Raw genomic sequence first — 19,505 nt, 5'->3', positions numbered from 1 at the left:
ACCAATCCCTCACCTAAGGGCCTGTCCTTTCAATCTAACCCCTGCCCAGATCCACACCCTGTACCAGCTGGACAGGGACACAATCACCACAGTAGTGGACCTCAGACATGATGACCTGGTAAGCGTAATCAATATCCAGACAGCCATCCCCCCTTGCTGAAGGTAATGTATGTGCTTCACTTCCTGGCTACAAGTACTTATCAGCACACAGTGGGGCAGCTGCATGGCATTTCCCAACCCTGCTTCTCCTGTGTGCTCACCCAGGCGCTAGATGCACTCCTGTCCCATCTACGTGACCAAATAAGCCTGCCACAGACTGCGGAGGAGGTAAATGCTACCAAAGTAGCATTCCATGCACTTGCAGGCATGCCCAACATCATAGGTGCACTCGACTGTACACATATTGAGCTGGTTGTCTGGCATGCTGTGTAGGTAGTGTACCGCAATAGGAAGCTGTACCATTCCCTGAATATACAGATGGTGTGCAATGCACGCAAAATAATCACACATTGCTGTGCAAGATTCCCCGGCTCCACACATGACTCCATGGTGCTGCGGAACTCCACGCGGCCCCGTTACATGGCACAACCTGCTGGACCTCGTACATGGCTGTTGGGTGAGTCTAACCACAGGGGCATGAGGGGTGTTGAATGGGAGAGGGGGGCAGTTGACAGCATAGCTAACCTGTATGCTGGTTGGGCCATGAGGGGTATTGAATGAGGGGGGGCAGTTAACAGCATAGGCAACCTGTGGGAACATAGCATAGGATCGCATTAATGATGAGCACAAGTGCACACTGCATGCATGAGTGAATGCATCATCACTCCTGCCAAAACCTGTAAACATCACCAAGTATGCAATGAAGTGCAGAGAGAGTGGGTAGGCCAATAGAATGCTCAGTCAGATGTGGAAATAGACCAAGCAACCTCAGCATTACTAACATACACACCATGAAGCCTCACACATTTATTAGAAAAAGGCCACACACAGTGTACTGTGTTCCCTGAAGTATGAGTTTTGTAAATGTACCAGAATGTGCAGCACAGCTAATGCATGCAGATTTACAAGGCCTTCACAGCCATGTCTACATGCAAACAACAGATGCAGAGCTCACACCAGCACATGCATTAGGCACACCTGAAAACCTAAACCACATGTACCACAATGCACCACTCTGTAGTGACAATGCATGAAATCTGATCTCTGCAAAGCAAATCACGAGTCAGGATGCTATGCCAGAGAGAAAACCATCAGTCACGCCTACAAAATCAGTCGCTGCACTCAGTCCTCTGGTATACCACAGATCAGTACACCTGTCCTGTCACCATAAGGGACACCTACAAGTACAATGGTTTGAATATGAAAACAGAGAAATGCACAATTATTCACAACACCCAAGATATGGCAGTGAGGTGCGGGACACATCAAATCTAGCACCATTCCACCGTGCTAGCACCCACCCAGACATATTACAGTACCGTCACCCTTCATCCGTGCCACATACTACCTGTGGACATCTGACCTAGTCATATGGGGGTATGTGTCGATGCATATGTACATGGAGACCAGTGTATGTAGTATGCATACTGGGGATACCCCTGTATCACATTGATGAGAGCAGGCAAATGTGTGACTTGCCACTGTATATGTACAATCCTTTTCCATTGGTAACACAATCATGAAAACTGAGACCATAGTCGTCTGTAGGACATGAATTGTGCATGTGCAGGTTCTCATTTAATGGGCCATGTGGCAGCAACTGCACCTACCCCACCCCCCACAAGGATCAGGCCTACGTTCACTTCCATGGCAACAGAGAATGACAATTGCCATGTACTGTCATGTCATCCTGTGTTTCGGTGCATTTTGTTAACAACACTGTACAGCCAGTGTTCACATGGAATGACCAAATTAATCACAAGTACCATTTCTATTGCTCCATGCAGGTGATGCCAGGTATCCCCTGATGGGCTGGCTATTGACCGCAATCAGGCAACCACACAACAAACTTGAAGAGGCCTATAACCATGCACATGCACACACTTGCGTAAACATCGTACAGACATTTGGCCTGTTGAAGGCCCGGTTCCGCTGCCTCAGCAGGGAGAGCCCTCACCTATGGTACAGAGAAGGTGGGTAAAATGGTGCTGGTATGTGCTATGCTGCACAAGATGTGCATCCAGCACACCATCCCCCTGCTCCCTGACATAGACATGATGCCACCTGAGGATGAGGATCAGGATGAAGAAGATGCTGGGATTCCTCAAAGCCACCATGGCCATGATGGACAGGCCACAAGGAAAGCATTAATTGACAATTACTTCTGATGGAATGTTAAAGACATGGCACTGGGCATGGGTCACACTGGGTGCTGGACACTGTACATGTTTAAATTGACAAACACTCAAGAAGCAATGTCCAGCCGTGTTTATTTTGCTACACCAGGTGCATTGAATGATGAAGAACTATGTACAAATTATCTTTTTTAAACAATTTCCCACTGACTATCCTCCAATCGGGATAACAGCAGTGAGATATGCATGCATTCAGTGACACTTGAAATATTCCTAAGCTTCAGATGTAGCCCCCACTGGGTTTTCTGTAGACTACTCCATTTGCTGCAAAGTGTGCTAGGGCTGGCAACTCTTTAGCTGATTGATGTGGACTCACTTCTCTTCTGTAAAGTCACACTTGGGGATGCAGATTCTGTAGGCGACTGGTGAGATTTTGTCCATAATATCAAAAGGTCCCCTCCAGATAGGCAAAAAATTGCGCTCTTTGGTCTGGTTCCTTTGGACATTGTACAAGTAGACCCTGTCTCCTACTTGGTATTCCTTTTTGGTTGTCTTTAGATCATAGCGGGTCTTCACGCTGAGCATACACCAAAGCATGTTGAAGGTGTTTTCTCAGATTCTCAACATACTCATGAGTTGTGGAGGCATTTATTAGAGTCTGCTCTTGTGTTCTGTGGGGTGTATTGACCCACTCTGCTATGCTATGCGGCCTCACTCTGCTATCTATGGTGCGAGAAACAGCAAAATGGTGGCAACACCCTTTGTGCGCGCCAAAAACCTTCAAAACCATGTTTCAACACACATAAAGATGGCTGTACAACCTGCCACCCATGGTGCATGTGTGGTGGAACAGAGCACATGATGCAGAAAAAATGCCAGTGGACTCCATCATAAGTAAATATGGAGTACAGAGGAAGAGGCCTCACTCTGCTATCTATGGTGCGAGAAACAGCAAAATGGTGGCAACACCCTTTGTGCGCACCAAAAACCTTCAAAACCATGTTTCAACACACAAAAAGATGGCTGCACAACCTGCCACCCATGGTGCATGTGTGGTGGAACAGAGCACATAATGCAGAAAAAATGCCAGTGGACTCCATCATAAGTAAATATGGAGTACAGAGGAAGAGGCAGCACTTTGCAAATAAAACTCCAAAAATGTGCCTGTGAATGACATTTAATTAGCTGCTGAAACTCCAAAATGCCTGTACAAAACACTGTCCAACACTCAAAATCTTGCTTGGCGCTAAAATTCATTTAATCTAATGAAGCACTGTGAATTTAGAAAGTCCTAAAATGTTAAGAGCAACACATTCTCTCAGCAAAACTGGATTGCCTGTGAATGACAGTTCCTGTCAAAAATCTGTGTGCAGCCACCCTCGGCTACCTGAGTGACAGCTCCTGTCAAATAGGCTCTCCTGAGTAAAGTTTAAAGTTGCCTAAAACTAAAGATATCCTGGATTAGCAAATATAAAAGGATTGTTGCTGAAAGGAAGACAGATCCAGATGGAAGACAGAGTTGAAAAATAGGTTTTCATCCAAGGGTTGGGGGGGCGGTCATTGCATTTCTTTAGAGACTTATAACTTGCTATCAGAAATGGTGAAACATATAAAAAGGACAGGATTTTTGTTTTTGGCTTTACATTTCAAGATGTAGTGGAATTGTGTTACATATTCGGAACAGGAATGGCGATATGTGTGGTTTTATGCGAACTATGTTTATGCTAGAATTGTTAAACTTTGCACACACATTCCTAGGGTAAACATGCATATTTTGGGAAATTTGGAGACAAATTGGAAAATGTGTTCATGGCAAAATGGAGAAAATGCTGCAAAAAGGCGAAACAAGGTCTCACAGCTTTGGGATTTTGAGGAACAGATACTCCATAATATATGTAACCCTTGTATGTGATTTTCATAGAGGTTACCAATGTATAAATATGTATTTAGGACAAAATTCGATTTTGATACTAGTGGCTAGGGGAGGTTTCTAAGGATTGTAAAAACCAAACCAAAAATTTGACATTATTTGTGTTTGAGCCAATCACCCAAATGCAAGGCGGAGATGAGGCTCTGATCCAATCCCAGTTCACAGGGGCAGGTTTAGTTAAGCCAGCCCATACACCCATTTTTGTGATGTCATTTGAAAGGATAGAGACAGCTGACAACACATAGACAGTCTCTCTTCTGATTCCAGCGAAGCACTTTGTTCCAGCATTCAACATCCAGCTTTAACATCCTTCCAGATCCAGATGCCAAGGACCAGGCCAAGCAGTAGCTGAACCATTTTCAGCTAGGCCACAATCCTCAACTTATCCTTACAACCCAGTGAAGCACTGTGGTGTGGGGAAGCATCCTGAAACTATCTGGCTTGCTACCATAAGGCTTGCCTGATGAACTCGCAATCCCGCTGATCTGAAATATCTAGAAACAAGAAGGGCAGATCCTGTGCAGTTCCGGTCACCGGCCTAGCTGATCCTGTCCCATACCTGATGTGCTGTTTTTCCTTGATAGACACGATCCATTGACCAGAATCTTGACGTGCCTAAAATCTTAAATCCCAGTGGATTGTGAGTATTAATAGGATGCTAGAGAACTATTGTATACTTTTTCATTATCTTGTCCCACCTATATCTCTGAACTATCCTTTCTTTCATAACCAGTAACAGTGTCAAATGTTAGTGCTATCTTATTCTGTCTATTTGCCAAAGCATCATTTTCTTAGTCATTTTTTATTGTGTAATTCTCATCCAGAAATCCCATTACCAGTGTGTGGACTGGCTTTGCCAAGGAGGGCGCTGGGGATCTGTTACTGAAGTCATGAATCAGTCTCAGAGCTTACTGTGTCCCTGCTTGGTTGTCTAGCCTGCATGCTCTTGTCTTGAGTAAGAGCATAACCCATATTTTCTGATTTCAAACTGAAGTTCTTGCCTAAAACTCGTGCCTTTATTTCCGAAAAACACCTCTCACTAAAACTTCCATAACTCCCTCAGTTTTTATGATAGAAACGAAATTTCACTTCCTAACATCCTCAGCTATCTCCTCAACCCAAAACCGTATTGCAAAACGGTTGACCCTTTTCTATAAAAAAATCGCATAGTAAAGGTTTGCCGCGATTTTCCATTTTGCAAAGTTTTACACGTGTGAATTACCTTTAAATTATTTCCCATCCTGCCTTTGAGATTTCAAATGTTTTCTTTTGATTAAATCATTGCTTGTGATTGCTTGCATCTGTTCAAAGTGTTTCCCGTAGAATTTTATAATAATTGTAAGCATTTTTTACCACTTTTAGTGTTTTTGCTCAGCCAATTTCAAAGCCATCCTGACAGCTGAAAAGTCAAATCCATTTTTCTCTTGTGTTTAAAGGGGGAATTTAGGAACGATATTCTGTTTGATTTGTTTTATCCATGAGTACCTGGTCTCTCCTCACATCTATTTTAATTATCCATTGGTGGGTTGAGAGTGTTGCAGGGGCAACCTCTAACCATAGCGCCATCTGTTCCAAACCAACCCAAAAGTATTTTGTATTTGCTGCATTCGTTTTGTGTTCATTACCTGATTCCCAGTGCATTAAAGATATAATTTAGTGTTCTATCACCCCATTGTTGTTACCAATTAAAATATCTTGGGATTTAAATGTTAAATAAATAAATAAATAAATAAATAAATAAATAAATATTTACCTTTGCAAACTAGCCTGACTCCTGGTTCAGTGTGACTGGGGGGGGGGATATCAGGAGAAGGGTGTGATATGAGTGGTATATCATTCAGAATATTTAAGTTATACATATAAATAAGGGTTTCATTTGCGCATTACATGCTGGCCGAGACTTGGGTGTGTGCCTGATTGAAATCCCTTTACAGTTCTATAGAGCAGATGCTGGGGTAGCACCATCCTTCGCCCCAGTCATCAGCTCAAATGGAGACATCTTAGTTGCAGAAGAAGGGGTAGATCTGATGCTCATCAGGACAAGCAGTAATCGGATGTCCCAACTTGGCCCAGAATCTGCCACAAACTTTTTTATATGCTCACAATGGTTTTATTGTACCTCTCAACTCCCCCACTAGAGGACAGCCGGTATGCAATGTGTAGTTTCCTTCTTACCCCCAGTAACACCCACATCTTTGTCATCACTTTGCTGGTGAAGTGTCTACCTCGGTCTGACTCAATCCTTTGGGGTAGTCCAAAACGTGAGAAGATGTCATTGATCATCAGGGCAGCTGCTGTTTCCGCCTTGCAATTTGGGGCCGGGAGACATTCCACCCATTTAGTAAACAAGCATGTTACGGTTTACATGTACTTGTTCCCCCTAGAGGAGCGAATCACGGGCCTGATGAAACTACTTGTAAATCTGACCAAGGCAGTGTCATCCCCCTCTTTTGGAGGTGAGCTCGGTGTGTGAGTGATGTTGTCTGAAATTGTGCACACACAAGACATCCCTTCAAGTATTGGTCGAGGGCTTGCCCCATGTGTGGCAAGTATGCAACCTTTCACAAGATTTCTAATGTAGTATGAAACCCCCGATGACCAGCTGTGGCCGCATCATGGCTGTATCTTAGCATCAGGCTTCGGAATGAGGTTGGGACAACCCACTGGTCAAAGCCAGATATGGATCTCCTTACCAACAAACCGTCTTGAATTCTGGAAATCTTTGAACATTTCATCAACACCCTGAGGTCTTCTTTCCCAATGCAATCTGTATCCATCAAGGGAAAGTTCTCAGGGTTCTCAATGCGTTGATAACATTTACCAATGATTGGATCCCCTTTTTGAGCTGTGATTAAATCAGCATCTGGGGTCTCCTTACTCCACTGGGCAATTGAGAGTTCATTGTGAGCATTTGTCTGGGACCTAGTGATGGCAGTGACCTGGATTTTCCCCAACAGGGACTCAAACTCAAGGAGATCTCCTTAGATGGTTTCAGTTTTGGCCAGCGGATCAGCTAAGTAATTTCCAGTTTTTTCTGGCCCCTCTATTCTCGAATGACCCTTGATCTTCTTCCAATAGATGGTCATCCCACTAGAGGTGACCGGATCATCAATATTTTGGATGAGTTTGCCATGTTTGAGCGGTTTGTTGTTAGCAAATAGCATGCCTCTGGTTTTCCAATTTACCAGGTGCTCCATGAATCAGTTCCAGACATAATCTGAATCAGTGATTATGATCAGTTTGTGGAGTTAGTGTTGGACAGCAGTGAGGGTGGCTTTATGAACTGCCATCAGCTCTGCCACCTGACTATTACGAGGACCAATTTTGTACCAAGCGGAGGGTTCCGGGGCATCATTCGCCCAGGCATTCCCAATGCCGGCCAACAGTTCCTTTTCCACATTGTTGTCAACGTGGTAGAAGCACCCGTCCACATAAATGGTGGGCATTCCCTTGCACTTGTCTTCTTCATAGACTTTGTGCGGGAATTCAGGTATGCCTCCATGTTGTCCTGGGTTTTAAGACTTTCATCCTCGAGACAGTTTTCTCTGGCACAATCATTCAAGATAACCAGACCTTGCGTGAGGGGACTCTTCTTGTTTTGGCCATATCTGACCTCCACAGGAAAGCCTTGCATTGACAGAATCCAGGATGTAATTCTGGAATTACTCACATTCCCAGCCCTGATTCTGTCACTTTGGAGATATTGCAGAGGCTGGTGTGGAGTCTCCACTATGATGTGTTCCCCCTCGATGAACGGACAGTAATCTTTCAATGCCCACACCGTTGCCAGGAGTGCCTTCTCACAATCGTTGAATTTTTCCTCCACAGAGGATAAAGTCTTGCTTGCATTGGAGATGACTTTATTGATCTTGTCATGCTTTTGATATAATACTGCTGTCAAGCACGTATTCGAGTAGCCTGTCTCCAAGAAGAACTCCTTGTTTTTGACAGGGTAAGCTAGACAAGGCGCTTGTGAGAGGCTTCTTTTGAGTTGCTTTACTGGCTCAGCTTGTTCTGGAACCCACTCCCACTTGACCCCCCCTTCAACAGATGGATCAGGGGTCTTGTGATCTCTGCGTAATCCTCAATGAACTTCCTACTGTAATTAGTCAGTCCAAGGAGGCTCCTTAGCTCACACAGAGTTGTGGGGTCTTTTAGTTTCAGGAGTGCTTCCACTTTCTTGTCCTGGGGACAGAGACCCTCATGAGTTATCTCATGCCCCAAGAAATTGACACGAGCCCTGCACCACTGTGCCTTTTGGAAGGATAGTTTTGTTCCAGCAACCCTTAACTGTGTAAGAACATAACGGATTTCCGCTATGTGTTCCTCTACAGTTGAGCTTTTGATCAGGACATCATCTGCATAGGCCAGGTTACCCCTTTCACCCAAGTCGGGCATGGCCTTGTGTAAGATGATGTTAAATTCATTGCCGGAGTTGATGTATCCGAAGGGAGTCTGGGTCCATGTGTACTGCTGCCCCCTGAAGGTAGAGGCCAGCTTGTATTGGTCCCCCCTTCTGACAGGTACGGTCCAGTACCCATTGGTCAGGTCAATGGCATTGTATACCTTTGACCCCTGGATCTGGCCCAGCTCTTGGTCAATGTAGGGGAGGGGCAATTGGAACATATAAACCTGTTTGTTTAGCTCCTATAGGTCAGCACAGAGTCTCCACTGGCCGTTTGGTTTATAAAATCCCTAGCACCAGATTATTAAAGGTGCTGTGGACTGGACGAATTATGCCATTGGACTCAAGGTTTTTAATAATTTCTGTCAGGGACTCCATGGATGAGAGAGGCAAGCAGTATTGCTTCACGAACATTGGAGTCATACCAGGGTCCGTGGGAATTGTAGTTGTATGGATTTCGGTGCAACCACAGTCATATGAGTCCACTGCAAAGAGATCTTGAAAATCTAAGAAAACTTGTTTCAACTTTTGCTTTTGCTCCAGAGTCTCACAGGCATCAGCTAGGTTGACTCTCTCTTCAACCATTTTCCTGAAGCCCGGAAAGACTTCTGGTTTGGCTATTTCAGCGGCTTCCTTCAGCTGGGTGGAGAGGTCCCTGGTTAAAGTATTGACCGGGACATAGGGTTTCCGGCAGGCAAGGCAGTCCTTGTGGACCTGGAAGATCACCTCATCCCTCCTGAAGTCACAGGTCATCTTTTCCTTACCATAAGGACAGGAAGAGTACACCAGGAAATTCCCCCATGCCGGGTGAAGATCCTGTCTGGTGTTATGTCATGGTCGCTATCACTGTCAAAACCAGCATTGTGGATTGGTCCTACCAGTTCATTACCTAAATCCATGGAAAAATGTCGGTCATCAACCGTCATTCCAATAATGTTGCCTGCGCCCAGAGTGATACTCCTAAGGTTACTGTTATCCATCAATATTGGAATGGTGTTGTGTTCTACATTGACTAATGGTGTTGGGTTTAACCCCAACCCTTGCTGTTGGAGATGGGCATTGAGGTGAACATATGTGTGAGGATTTTGTAGTTTCTCTCCTCTTTTAATTTTTAATTCAAGTGGGCATAGTCGGGTCCATCCTGGGATGGTGATTTCCTCTCCAATTTGAACTTCAACTGCAATTGGGCTGACCAAAATGCTTTTTCTGAATCATCAAAGTCCATGGGATTACCCCCTAATCGGGACCAGGTTTTGTAATTCATCAGGTCAAAATTAATGGCAATATGATTGAGAATATCACTGCCTAAATAGAATGCAGCAGGGACATCTTGCATGACCCAACAATTATGTACTATGCTTTTGTTACCTATAGAAATTTTGAGCATACACCTGCTAGGCAGGAGATGTTTGGAATTGGGAGTTTCCAGGTCCATTTCCCATTTATCAATCAAATTAAATGTGGGAACGGCTGGAACTTTTGGGAGTTTTCGGAACATGGCTTCGCTGATGAAGCTTTTACCGTTGTTCACGCACACTCGTGCGAGAACAGATTCCTTCCCCTCATTTAACTGAATTGGGATGAATAACTGTTCTCTAATTTTCTGAATATCAGCTAAACTTTGAGCTGGTTTCCCATCACTCTTGACTATACAATTGGGATTTTCAGATTGTGAATTAGTATATAATTTCAAAGTATTTCCTTCCAGTGTGGAATGCCACTTGAAATTGGGAGGAAGGTTGATTTTCAGGAATGGAGAGGAGTTCCCATCACCAGTTTGTTGTCCTACAGCAATTACTGTCACGTCAGGGATTTGGTTGTTCTGAAAATGGAACTCAATATGATCTGGTTTTTGTTCAGGCATGTGCCATTTAAACTAACATGGTTGACACTATGTTTTCATTTTATTGGCTGGTTAGTCTGGGTCCAGAGGACCTTATTCACACTGTCTATTAGGGCGGACAACCTTCGCAGGAGGTCATTCCCCAGTAGACAGGGTGTGGCCTCCGGTGTTACGACTATGACTGGGTGTTTCACATTGTGTTGTTCAATTTTAATTTCCAGTTCCGCAGTCCCCTCGACAGGAATTTCATTCCCATCAAAGTTCTGAATTTGTCCAGGAAGAGGGGTGAGAGGTATGTCTCTCCCTTTCTGAATTCAGCTGATCAAAGGCCCTCTTTGACTGAAGAGTTGCTTGGGATCCAGTGTCCACCAATGCCGACACTGGACACTGCCCTAGTACTTGGACCAGGGCATAAAATCTTCCCTCCTTCTCCTCAAGGGGGCAAATATAATGTGCATTTTGGGCCAGCTGGTTGGTCAATTTCCTGATTCTTGACCGACACAGAGGTAGTTTGGGCATGATTCTGTGAGGGAGCTGGGGATCTGCAAAAAAGATCTGACAGTTGGATATCTGGGGAGTTTTGGGCTCCCCTTTTTTCGGATTCTGGGCCACCCCCTCCTTTTTGGAGGCAGTCACCAGAATAGATTTGGACAGTGTGGTTTCCTTGATTATCATTCGGGGTTCAATAATGGGCGATTCGTACTCAGTCCCCACATCCCCCCAGTCTTCATTAGGATCTCTTGGGACCCATTTTTCTTTGGGAGGAGTTCTCCTGTCCCTGAAGGAGAAGATTTTTTTCCCAGAATCCTCTGAGGATTCCTCTCCTTCAAATTGGAGGACACTAACCTCCTCCTCCACAAAATGGGCCTTTTTGGGTTATTTATTTCTCCTACCCACCCTCTGTTCCCTGGGTCGCTGACTTTCGGGGGCAGGAGATTTTTGCTCCAGTTCCCAGGTTTCCCGGAGCTTTTCAAAAGTGAGGAAGGAAGCTTCCTCTAAGGCTTTACACCTCCCTTCCCCCGTGCCTCCTCCTCTGCAATCGATGAGTTGACGGTGTGCTCTCCCCGTCATTGTTCTGGAGTACCAGACCCTTGGTTTGTGGGGATCTGAGCCGCCATGTCCATCTGAGGGTTCTGTTGAGCCCCCAACATGCGACCCAGATCCTGGGACAGGTTCTGGACCTGGTGCTCCAGTTGGGACACCCGTTCTGGCTGGTACGAGGGTCTCTGGTCAATCCTAGGTGAATCACGGGAAGGGTAACTATCCCTTCTCCAATAGTACCCTGGGTTTATAGAATTTTGGTAACCCTCCACCCTTGGCCTCCCCTCTCCCTGATTGTGCTGTCTGGGCTCTGGAAAGTGGGGAAAGAAAGGAGGGTTGTTCTGTAGGTTGGGGTTTTGAGGGTACCGGGGAAAGAAACTCAACCCGGCATTTGGGGTATTACTGCACTCCTGGGGAACTTAGGAGGGAAGTTTCCTGGGGTGGTACCTACCTGGTTGGATCACCTCTTGGGCTGAGGGAGTCCACACATACCCGAGGATGGGTTTGTTACCCTTGCATCAGGGGCTGATGTAATCAGGGGTTAGGGGTCCCATTTGTGGGATTACCTCCCTGACTACCGCCTGTCTGGGATTGGCCAGAGGGCCTTCTGGTTCTTTGATTGGATGGATTTTGTACCGGTATATTTTTAGGCCCCCCATCTCCAGATCTAAAATGAGGGCAACCTTCACCTCTACCACCTTAGCAGCAGCAGGAGTGCTGGCTGGTTTGGGGTTTTTGTTTGTGTTTTTGTTATCTGCCGGTTTTTGTACCTCATAAATGTGGGTCTCGTGTTCTATGACCCAGTCCAGTGATCTCTTCTCATGAAAGTCCCTCACCAGTTGGGTCATTTTATATTTGGGGAGTGTCTGGAAGAAGGTGGTGATGAAATTCCGACTATCTGTGCGCACCCTCCTGGTGGTCTGCGCAAAGGCGCGTTTGAGCTCCTGCACAAATTCTTGTGGGGCCGGATCTTCCCCACACTGCAAATTGTAAGTCGCCTTGCCGGCCTCTTGGGGGTTTCTGTGTGCAGAGAAATGTTTTAAGATGGCCGCCCTATAGGTGTTCCATCTTGAGTGTTTCTGATCCTCCAGTCCTGCGAAGAAACTGGAGTATTCAGGGGAGAATGTTCATTTCACATACTGTATGCAATTCTGGCTGTCCTTCATGTGAAAATTGTCCATCATTTGTTCATATAATTCTAGGTGTTCCCCGACAGAATAATTTGCATTTTTATGATATGGAGTTATAATACTCCTAATCGCCTTGATCTGCTTAAGGGGATATTTTTGCACAGCTCTCTTAATTTTGTTTGCCTCCTTGGTTTTGGTCACCCGAGTCCACTCGTCCTCAGACTCAGAGGCACTGCTACTGGAGGTGGCTTCTTGATCTTCTAGGCACTCCCTGATTCTGTGAGCTTGAGAAGGGCTCGCAGAATGTTGGGGCCTAGTTTCCCTATTTCTGTGGTGCTCAGAAGAGTCTTCTGACTCTCCCCTGCTTCCAGGATTGGCAGAGTAGCCCCCCCCACTGCCCTAACTGGGGAGAGGTCTTTAGGATACTTTTTTTGGGCATTATTTCCTGGAGTTCCCCACCAAATTTCACAAACTGATCATTTGGGAGGCAGTATTTTTGTGGATCCAATTCCCTGACTCTCCCCTCATAGGAGTCTTCCTGGTCAGAGATATCAGCCCTAACATTTGTGGATATGTACAGGTATGCCCGTCCATCAATTTGTGGGGGGTTCTGGTCTGTCAGTCCCATTTTACCAACCCTATTGAATTCTGCCATCCCCATAGCCCCTGGTTCATATGAGGCAGTAGACATGAAGCTGTGTTCATGGTATGGAAGGGGTTTGTGTCCCTGAGTACAGGGGTCCTTATGTAATGATCAGGGGTTGCTCTGTCCCTCTCTACCTTTTCTTTTTCAGCTCCTATTTCCTGGTGATAAGCAAACATCTGAGCCTTTTGTTCCTCTATCAAGGCCTTACTGGTCTCAATGATTTGCTCCTGCATTGCTACTTGTTGGTGGAGTTCATCGATCTTTTCACAGAGGGCCTCATTGTCCCTCTGTGCTTCCTGCATGATCTGGGAATACTGGGACAATTTCTGCTGCAGGAGACTTACCTCCTGAGTTTTAGCATATTTGGTCCGGGTGTTCTCTTCCAGAGCATTCTCCGCCCGTCTGGCGTACCCAGTAGCTTCCCATACTCTGTCTTTAATTCATTGAGCTCCTGGAGGGCCAGCTTTCTTCCCTCTAACTCAGTTTTTAATTGGCTTATTTCCTGGCCTAAGGCGTCTCTCTCCTGACTTAGGGTCCCCTCTTTTCAGCCAGGTCCTCCCTTTGTTTTTTGATGGCACTGGATTTCTGGCGTTCCTCATCAAATTCTGTTTGAGAATGTAGGTTTCTCATAATTAATTTATTATTTTCCTCTTTCAAGGTTTCTATCTGGTTTTGTAGGGTAAATATCCATTCTGCGCAGGCTCTATTATAATTTAATTGTTTTAATTGTTGTGCCCGTTTCTGTTGACTCTGTTGCAGAGTCAACCCTTTCCTGACACTCCTCTTTCAGTGCCTGTAATTGGGTGTCTTGCTCTGCATTCTCCACCTGTAGGAGAGCCAGATCTTCTTTTAATTTTGTGACATAATGTTCATATTCTGCCTCCGATTATTGGCTCTTCTGTAGCCTTTGTTCTGCAGAGTCTAGATCATTCTGGATTCTTTCTAGTGATTCAATTTAATTCTGTGCCAGAACTATGTTTTCAGTGTGCTTTTCCTGTATCACTCCTATGTGGAGGTATAGGTAGGCCACAATTCTGGCAATTTTGCTTTGCTCCTCTTAAAGTTTTTGGGGCCATGTACAATTCACTAAGAGCTTGGTGTAATGGGCCCTTGTCCTGCCATGTATCCATATCCATGGCAGTGAGTTCTGTGATTTCCTTGCGCCACACATGTTTATTCTGTTCTGGCCACTCACCTCTGACGAAAAGCTTGTGCAGTTGGTGCTCCCCAGCCATTTTGATTTCCACTGGGGTAGCCATTTAGAGAATGTTCTTTGTTTATTCATTATTTCAGGGTTGATTTACTTTTACTTTTACAGACAGGCCTGGAGTATTTGTTTTGGGAGGCACTTGTACAGTGTAGCACAGTACACCAACCAAGCAAAGTGTCACTACTCTGCCGGTTAGTCTGCTGTGTTAGGCTGTCACGGGTGGCAACCAAACTCAAAATCCCAGACGAGGCCCCAAATCAGTTAAGTATTTCAATTAGGCAATACACCCTGGTCTCAGCCTAGTATGCAGCGCGCAACTGAAATGCTTATTTTATTATATATGTAAGTTCAATACTTGTGCCACTCATATCACACCCCTTTTCAAATACCCTGGGTCACGATGGACCAGGAATCAGGCTGCTTAGTAAAGGTAATATTTATTTATTTAAAATTCAAATCAAACATATGATTTTTAATATATGGGGTAGCAATCACCAAGGTGGTGACAATAACAGATAAGAAGAAATGTAATGTACTTAAATTCACTCTTTAGCAACACAGATGGAAAACATCAGAGAATAGAACACTTTTGGCTTGTCTGGAAAGATAGCACTTAAGTTAAGATTTCCCCCTGCAATATTCCTCAACCCACAAAGAATCAATTCTAAATAGATATGAGGAAGCAGCAGGAAATCAGGAATGAAGAACAATAAACAAAATTTGAATCCAACCGTCCCTCCTCAAACAAGAGAGAAAAACGGATTTGAAACCTTACAATGATTAACTGACACTCGAAAATGGCTGAATAAAACACTGAAAGTATGCAAAAATCCCTAAATCAGTACACATTTCTGTGGGAGCAAAATAGTAAAAATACTAGAAGTCATATGAAATAGTTTGAGCAAAAATAAACATTTGAATTTGAATGGAAGTTTGAAAAGAATTTTGAATAAAAATAACACATGTAAAACTTTTCAAAAATGTTGATTCCCACCTAAAATTGACCAAACCGTTTTCAATCATTTTGTTTTTGAGTGCAATTTTTGGATTGGGGTGTAGCTATAGGTCTTAGTTGTAATCAAGAATTGAAACGAGGTCTCTAGCGATTACACTGAGGGATATATGCAATGTAGAATGAGAGGCTTCTTTAGAATATTGGGTAGTGAAAACAGAAAAGAAACTCAGTGTGGACAAGAATAGTTTTACTCTAAATTGTACTCTATACTAGAGCATTCAGCTAGAATACCAAAGAGAGACACACTAAGCTCTAGAGTTGATTCATGACTTCAACCCCAGATTCCCAGTGCCTGCCCTGGCGGAACCAGTCCAGTCACTCGAAATAGGATTGATACTTTAGAGTTTACACAAGATAAAAATGACTCGAATTATCTTGCGCTTAGCAAGATAAATCAAGGAAAGGATTGCAATAAGGATTCTGACAATGTTACAAGTTATTAAGGTAAGGATACGATGGTTCAGAGATTGGGATATGACAAGGAAAGGCAAGGTATGCTATGGATTTCTATGATTCCTATTAATACTTACAGTCCACTTTAATTTAGGATTTTGGACCATCAAGGGTTGTGGTCACCACACCGATCTGGTCTAACACAGGACAGCTGGGCAAATCTGGCAGGACAGGTTCAGCTGGGACATTCTGGTCACCGGACTGCACTGGGCTGGCACCTCTGTTTACTGGATACTACAGATCAGCGGGATGGCAAGTTTTCTGCAGGCCTGCATCTAGTAGCAGCAAGTCAGGCTGGACCAGGATGCTTCCCTTGGGTTTTTGGGATTTTTTTTTATTTGAGGCTTAGCTGAAAATGTGGTCAGCAATGCATAGGCCTTGGCTTTGCAATGAAAATCTGGAATCAGGATCAAACAGGATGAAGAAATCAGGAACCGGACGCCATGCAGGTATTCAGGAAGAAAGTCAGGAATCAGTGTGTACCCTGTGTGCTGTCAGGGGCCCTTATTTATCATGCCAGATGACATCACTACAGTATATGGCAGGGGCAGGCTTGCTACTCCTGCCTCTAATAACAAGATTGGGCAAGAGCATAGTTTCTGCCTTGCCCACAGCTGATTGGATCACCGAAAAAGGATGTCATGTTTATGGGGTTATTTCTATAGTGTTTAGAAACCTCCCCTAGCTATTGGAACGAAAATCTAATTTTGCCACAAACACATATTTATGCAGTGGCAACCTCTGAGAAAATCAGATAAACAGGTTACATATTTTGTGTGTCATATTTCAATCCAAACCCCAAGTCTATGGGGCTTGGTTTCGCCTTGCTGACACATTTTGTTAATTTTAAACATGAAAGATTTGGCCTGAAATTCCCCAATTTTGTACACAGATGCACATTTTCCCCAGGGATGTATGTACAAAATGTTATGTTCGCAACATCAATACTTTACCCATAATCTGTCATTTTTTATAACTTCTGTTCCTTATGCAGTAATGGGTTCTACCATGTTTTCAAAGAAAGAGCATGGAATTAGATTTAGAACTACAAACTTTTCATATTTTTCCTAAGTCTTGCTGCAAAGTTAAACGTTTTTAAAGTTCAGTTACAAAATAGCCTTTAAAACCAAAAGGAAGTCCAGTGTCACTTGATAGTTTTTTTTTCTTTTCCCCAACTGCTTTCAATTGTCACTTCCTTTGAAGCAGGATGAGGGGCCTCTCTCTTGATTGAAGGTTTAATTTCCCCTCACACTTGACAGGTGAGAGTGTCAGCCTGCTATTGTCCCAGCCTGGAGCTAAAATGAATGTCTGATGAGCTTGTGAAGTTACTTTGTCCTGGTGCATTCAAAGTCTTTGAAGCTGGCAATGAGCACTTTCCTGTGCCAGAAGTGTATGAGGTGTCACCCTTTCTCCAGGCTAGCAACTGGCAGGGCAAGATTTATTTTTTAGCTTGCCAATTTAGCCTATGAGTTTTACATCTTGACTTAAACCTTATGAATCAAAACACTTTATAGGTGTACTTTTGCCAGCAACAAATCCTTTTACATTGCTAAGTAAATAGGCCTTCACACAACAGTTTACTTTAAATAGGCAATTTTCTCTCTTCAGTCAGAAAAAACACATTTTACTATTTCTTTAAATTTGGTTTTTATCTCCAGCAAATACACACTTTATGCAGCTATAGTTATTTTCTTGAGTGCTGGAGTTGTTTTGCAGCATGGATACATGTACACAGGCATCTATTTAGAGTCTATCTCTGAACAGCTGATTTAGATACTTGTGCAAAGAAAATAGATGTGTTTTCCGTGTAAAATTAAAACAAAGCCCCTGGTTGATTTTTCAAAGATACTTTTGACAGGAGCTGTCATTCAAATGAGACCTGGTTCCTCTGAGACACAATGGATGATCCTGGGCATTGCAGGGCCTTTTTAATCACAGTGGTTCATAAGGACTGGATGATTTTAGCACCAAGCAGCACTTTTAAAGGTTGAAAGGGGTGTCATTTTAAGCATTTTGGGCTTTCAGCAAAGTAATGCTGCCTCTTTCACTTCACTCCATGTTAAATGTTGCAGAGCACACTGGCACATTCCTGCAGTGAGTACTCTGTTTCACCCCACCTGAAGTGTGCGTGGCAGGGTCGTGCAGCCATTTTTCTGGTTGTTGCAAAAATGCAGTTTAGAGATCCTGGTGCGCCCAGAAGTCAGTGCAGCAATTTTGCTGTTTCTTGCACCACTGCAGCAAAGTGTGTAGTAAAGCACAGCTGAGTGGGTCAATTTATCTCATAACCGACATGCCAGTAATTTACATTTTTTTACCGGCAAACTCGTAATGAGGCCCATGGTCTCACTTGCTACAACTACGCAGATAACACACAAATAATCTACAAAATCAACACTAGTGGAGAACAAGACACAACACTTATCAACTGACTCACAGAAATAAACCATTGGATAAGTACCAACAGACTTAAACTCAATACGGACAAAACATAAATCACAATCACACCCAACGACCCATCGAACCAACACCACACCCATAGCCTCCCAAAATGGGAAATCGACTGGAACCTTCCAAAATGCGTAAATACCTCCAAATATTAATGGACAATGACTTAACACTTTACCAGAAATGAACATGGTAGTAAAGAAGTGCTTTGTCCACCTGCACACAATCAAGTAGATAGTTCCTTTTTTCACCTTCTCACATAGAAGAAAGAGATTATTTGAGTTGCAGCATTAGCACACTGAAACTAGGTTGCTTTCATTTTTAATAGTACACAATACTTTCACACAGCTAGATTCACTTTTAGGACTTACTGCATAAATTGCATTATTTTAGAATCTTATTTGTATCATCTGTATTATATTAGTAAATTGGGGGAATTGTGATGTTTTACTGTGATTGCTTTCTTAGACATGGGGCTCCTGTCAGTAAAGACTCTGTTGCACAGTTCACATATATTCTGTGCTGGGAACTACAAATCCCATCAGCCTTGTAGTCCCTTAGCTTATATTTATAATTTGCCAGGTGCGTCAGTGCCGGGGCGTGAGGGTCCACCAAGTCTGCGCAGGTCTGCATGTGACATGCCAGCGCCTACTGAATTTCCTTCAATTTCTCGCTTTCTTTGCATTGGGAAACCTGGTGACCGGCCCAGTCAGTTAAGATGACTGAGCAATCTCCAATTCTCCCTGAATGTCTTCCCGTTGCTTCAATATTCACACTGCAGCATTCTACACGGGCATTTCCCTTCGGGTCTTCACAATCGTTGGAAGACAAGTCCTGCGAGATCTCTGAGATCTGTCTTGATAAACCTGGAAAAACTAGTCAAAAATATGCTAAAATTGCCTTACTCAACACCCCGTCCATAGACAGATATGCCATGGATGTCAGGGATTATATACTGTAAAAAGAAATAGACATCATGTGTCTTACTGAAACTTGGTTAGGAGACTCCAGTGGCCCTAGCATTCATTTGGCAACACCTACGGACTATGAGCCTCATTATAGGTTTGCTTGTCTGGTAACAACGGTACCGGTA

This window comes from Ambystoma mexicanum, chromosome 8 (genome assembly GCF_040938575.1).
Source record: "Ambystoma mexicanum isolate Mex_15411 chromosome 8, UKY_AmexF1_1, whole genome shotgun sequence".
Lineage (NCBI taxonomy): Eukaryota > Metazoa > Chordata > Amphibia > Caudata > Ambystomatidae > Ambystoma > Ambystoma mexicanum.
The sequence above is the reverse complement of the archived record's forward strand: the minus strand, read 5'-3'. Positions refer to the sequence as shown.